This window comes from Opisthocomus hoazin, chromosome 5 (assembly GCF_030867145.1).
Source record: "Opisthocomus hoazin isolate bOpiHoa1 chromosome 5, bOpiHoa1.hap1, whole genome shotgun sequence".
NCBI classification, from domain to species: domain Eukaryota; kingdom Metazoa; phylum Chordata; class Aves; order Opisthocomiformes; family Opisthocomidae; genus Opisthocomus; species Opisthocomus hoazin.
In genome coordinates, this window is record NC_134418.1 from 24,451,015 (window position 1) to 24,456,483 (window position 5,469).

A 5,469-nucleotide genomic window follows, 5' to 3' on the forward strand; every position below is an offset into this window, starting at 1 on the left:
GGGGGTCATTTTCCAGGGGGTGTCTGCCCAAACGGACACGACACTGTTCACAAGAGGATATACATGTTTTGCATTCCTCCCTGGTAACTGGCCACCCTCGAGCTTGCGCCTCACGAAATAAATCATTTATCCCTGAATGTTTCCCTTTTATATGCAGCCGTTCTAATAAATGTTCCAAATTTTCTGTTATTTGGGTGCTCTGTAGAGGAGCTAATCGAGCTAGTTCGTCCACTTCAGCATTCCATCGGTTCACTGGGTTGTCACTTCATTGGTGGGATGCAACCCATGCCACTGCAAACTTCCCACATTTAACAATTGCAAGAATGTCTTGCCATTTTTCCTTCTGCCATATCGGTATCCTATTAACCTCCCATTCATTCTGTTCCCAGAATGGTAGACACTCTGTGCAGCCTTTAAATACTGCGTAGGAGTCAGTATTAATATATACAGGGGAAGTAGCTTGGGCCTCATGCTGGAATACACTCCACACTGCAGTTAGCTCTCCCACCTGTGCGCTGCCCTCCCCTTCAGTAATGATTTGTTCCTTAGTCCCGACCTGAAGTGCCACAGCTCAATACTTCCAAATCTTTCCTTCTCGCTTCGATGAAGCATCTGTAAACCATACGTTCTGTAACTGTTCGGAAAATGGGGGAGCTATTTGTATCACAGGAGAAAGCTGCGGTGTGTCCTTATCTAGGTCTTCCTCATCCTGTATATTTAGCACTTTAGTAGCTCCTTCAGGTGTGGAAAAGATCTCACAATAATGCTCTATTTGGGCATACCATTTCCATACAGAGGCTCTTTGAGCCACCCCGTCAGGGGGTGGGGTTCCCGTTAAAACTGCTTTGGTCACTTTAAATGGGCCCCAAAGGATTATGGACTGCTGTCGGGTAGTTCGTTCAGCCTCTCTCAAAGCTAGACTGACTACAAGTAGGCCCTTTTCCCAAGTTGTGTACCTTTTTTCAGCAGCTTTGAAACTACATGAATAGAACCCGATGGCCTGAATGGGCCCCTCTGGCCCCTTTAGCCACAAATTAGTTGAGAGCCCCGTTTGTGCAAACTCCCATTCGATTTGGACTGTGTCTGTTGAATGGATAGGTCCAAGGGCTTGGCAGGCTTTTGCCTCAAACACCAACAGTCGTAACGCCTCATCGTGGACCTGGGTCCACTCCCATTGGGCCTTTTTCTGCAGTAAATCACAGAATCACGGAATCACAGAAACACAGAATGGTAGGGGTTGGAAGGGACCTCTGTGGGTCATCTAGTCCAACCCCCCTGCCGAAGCAGGGTCACCTAAAGCAGGCTGCACAGGACGGCGTCCAGGCAGGTCTTGAATATCTCCAGAGAAGGAGACTCCACAACGTCCCCGGGCAGCCTGTTCCAGTGCTCCGTCACCCTCAGAGGGAAGAAATTCTTCCTCATGTTCAGATGGAACTTCCTGTGCTTCAGTTTGTGCCCATTGCCCCTTGTCCTGTCGCTGGGCACTACTGAAAAGAGCTTGGCCCCATCCTCCTGACACCCACCCTTCAGATATTTGTAAGTATATATTAGGTCCCCTCGCAGCCTTCTCCTCTTCAGGTTGAACATGCGCTAATGTCATAAATCAGCGGCACTTGAGAACTCTGCATTACCACTTTTACAAGAGGTTTGTTGAGAAAACCATGACTCAGGAGAATTGGATGGATCACGTTCCGGCAGCCATACTGAGTATTAAACTAAAATTACAGCCAGATCAAGATGTGAAGAAGATGTGTACGCCACTACTTCTCCAAGAGAAAACTTCTCCGAATCATACGAAGGTCTAGCAATAATCGAAAAATCAGGGATATGTCTTCTCCAGAACACGAGTAGTCCTAGTTCATGTTGTAGCTCTTTCTTTGATTCTAGCATTTTAATTAGGTCAGGGGAGGACAGAGTATCAGGAGGGATACAAGTCATTCCCCCCCTCCACCAGATTCCCCAAAATTTCACTTCACTAGAAGGGGCTTGTATCTTTTAGGGCGGAATCGTCAGTCCTGTGCTTTCTACATTGGTAATAATGTCCTGCTGCACCTCCCTAACTCCCTCTGACTCCCTCCCACAAGCACGTCATCTATATACTGATAAATCTTCACCCCTGCTTCTATGGGGATCGCTTCTAATTCCTGCGCTAGGGCATGGTGAGCTAACATGGGGGAGTGCTTATAGCCCTGGGGAAGCCGCATGAAAGTGTACTGCTGTTCTTCCCAAGTGAAAGCAAAACGGGTTTGATCTTCGGGTTGAAGGGGAACCATAAAGAACATATCCTTGACATCAATAGTTGCCAGAATCTGGTGCATGTGTTCCAGAATGGTGCTATTGATTTCGGCAATGTTGGGCACAGTAGCGGTTAGTGGTCCTGTATTAGCATTCAAACGGTGGTAATGGACTGTTAACTGCCACTTTCCATTAGGTTTTTGCACCGGCCAGACCGGGGAATTGTAAGGCGAGTGGGTGGAAACTACCACTCCTTGTTCCCGCAGCTCTGCCAGCACCAGGGTGTGCCTGTCCCGGCTCCCAGCGGCAGCGGGTAGGGTTTCACATTTGTTTATTTAGAAGAGGGGAGGGCAGGCGATGCTTGTAGCAGACGCACCCCCGCACTGGGGGTTTTAGCCAATTGTCTAATTTGGGGGGCTCCGAAGGACCATGAATTCCCCTGGGTATCACGCAACTGTTTACCCTTTAAAACATCCATGCCTAAAAGGTTCATTTGGAAAGGTCCCACAGCTACCATGGTGTCCACAGGGTCTTCCTCCCGCGGTAGCCATAACGTCACTGGAGTCATGGGCACCTTCTGGGTTTTCCCCAAGGCATTTAAAACTGTCATCAGGCTTTTGGACGGGACTGAAATTCCACACCGTTCCGCCTCGACCCGGCTTAGCGCAGTAATTTGTGCTCCTGTGTCAATCAAAAAGGTTACCGGTCTCTTCTTTGGCCCTACTGCCACCGTAATCAATAAATCCCCTTTGTTATTACAGGTGAGTTGTCTTACAAACATCCACCCTTCGCCTCCCCCCTCACCCAGAGGGGACAGAGAATTTAGTTTCTCACTATCTTCTTCCCTATTTCATTTCCCTCCCCAGATTCACCAAGGGTGGGACACTAGGACCCGGCTCAAAAGTGATTTCTCATTCTGACCATCTCTGCACAAGCTGTTCTAGCTGCTTGGTGAGGAGTCCATCTACAAGGTCCCAGGGAACGCCCTTCTGAAGCCCTAATTGCCAGACCCCCTGCCGATTCAGAGGCTTTTCTTTCCCGGCCAGATCCAGGATTCTCCCCGAGAAAACCAACTGCCCACTCCCTCGTTCTGCAGTTCTCACGGCTCTGATTTCAACCCTTTGATACGGCTGATTAACAGGTCCGTATTTCCTCCCATAGTTAAACAGCTCTTGGGCTATCTCCCCCCACGTCCACACTTTCCTCCCCGACCACAGAGGGTTGGGGGCCGCCCACCCCTCCAGGGTAGCAGCAGTTCTCTCCTCGCTGGGGATGTTTTGAATTCTGCCCTGCAGCTGGATCCCTATAGGTTTCAGGGAATCGGGAAGCCCCCATATCAAGGGAGTCATTCTTTCGGGGTCTGCCGGCAGCAGCATTGGGGAGCTCAGATTAGGCTTGAGTTCCTGGTCATACATCATCTGAAGGCAAGCCGCTTTCTGCACATTTTCCAATAACTGATCTGTCATGCCCGTTATGGCCAGGGGATCCCGCCTCTCCAGAGGGTTCAACCCCCCTGCCCAGTACGCGGCCCTCTGAGTCAGTGACCACAGGGCTCGGCGATCGCCAGTGGTTAAGAACAAGCCCGGGCCCCAGTACCCTTCCGTTTCCCTTTCCGACAACAAGATCCCGTCCCCCCCCAACAGGGACACCCTCCAGACATATTCTCTCTCCGATTCTTTCGCAGTTCTCGCAAAATCTTTTCACAGCTTTGCCAATTTTGTTGCCGCAAAAGGGATTTCTTTAGTAATAATATGGGGGCAATTATCACCATCGTCTTCATATACACATTCCATTTTAACCAACGGCTACATGTGGGGGGATCTGCTGATGGTCTCTTTTGCTCCCTTCTAGTCCCCCTGGGGATAGATCAATTGTATCCCTTTCTCTGCCAGCACTACTTCTGTTTCCGCCAAGGAGTTTGCCTCCCTCAGGAGCTGATTCCTTAACTCCTCCAATATTGCATTTTGGCACCTCTCCTCCTCCAGCAGCCGTTTACTTTCCCGCAGCTGTTCCTGCAGCGTTTCTGTCACCGCTTGCAGAGAATCTACCGCCGCCTCAACCTGACCAGACCTCTGGTTCCTTTCCTCCACCACAGCAGTCAAACTCGCTCCCAACACCACACAGATTATCACTTTTTCCTTCCCCCTCTTAACTCTGTCTTCTTTTTGCAACACTTTCATTCTGTCTACCACACTCTGTAACTGAAACCAATGGTGCCTCACACAGCCTTGCCCCTGGAGCGAGGGGCGAGCTCGGTGAGCCTCTAGAAAGTCATACAGTCTCTCTGCTTCCTCACCCTGCATTGACACATAACCACAAGTGTCGGCTGCCTGCTGGGTGGCCATTTTCCTACAAAGAGGATGTCGTCCCGGGAGGGCCATGCTTTGAAATTCAAGCTTCCCCTATACACTCCCAGTGTAATAGACTAGAAGATGATTCGTGTTGAGTGCACATATTGTGCAACTATGGAAAACAGCACAATGTGAAATAACAAAACCACATAAGACATGGAACAATAGATAGGATATCTATGGCTTTGAGACTGGGCTAATGTATATTGCTTATGTAAGATAGACTCAAGTGCGGTTTGAGCCTGGGCTAACTATATAGCTTATGCAAGAAAAAAACCCAAGTGTGCACGCGCTTATAGCAAAAGGACATTTGGAGGACACCGAGGAAGAAGAGACTCTTCATCCCGAAGACCACTAGAGGAACTATAAAGACCGCCAACATCATAAAAGCCATGCGTCAATAAATGATGCCACGTAAGCACAGAGAATCAAAAGAAGGAGGAGACTTCATGGAAACGAACAGCTCAGAGAGAATATAAAGACCACAGGTGCCATTAGAAGGTGTGCATGTTGGTGGAGCAGTGACTCCCCGCACACCCATTGCTGTTTTCTTGCTTTTTACTGCCTTAAATACTAATAAAAAAAAAGATAATGCAAATAGCGTGTTGTCATTTGTAACACCGGGAGGCCAAAACTTAAGCTAAAGCACAAAATACCCACAAAGTTCCTACAAAGGGGATATCTTCCTGAGAGGGTCACACCTCAAAGTCTGAGTTTCTCCTATTCACTCCCAGGAGGCCAAGCCACATACTAATACACAAGTCCGTGATAAGAGCAGTACAAAAGGAGATGAGAAACCGCCATTCACGCCTTCCTCACACTTCGTTCGCCCTCGTTCACAGGCAATCACAGAGCGCACCACAACAAGGAGGCACGGCACTCT

At 49.0% G+C, this 5,469-nt stretch overlaps 1 pseudogene; it reads right to left on the reverse strand.

The window, feature by feature from the left end:
* Positions 1-3,146: 3,146 nt before the first annotated feature.
* LOC142361497 (uncharacterized) lies at positions 3,147-4,580 on the reverse strand (annotated as a pseudogene).
* Between the last annotated feature and the right edge of the window lie 889 nt (positions 4,581-5,469).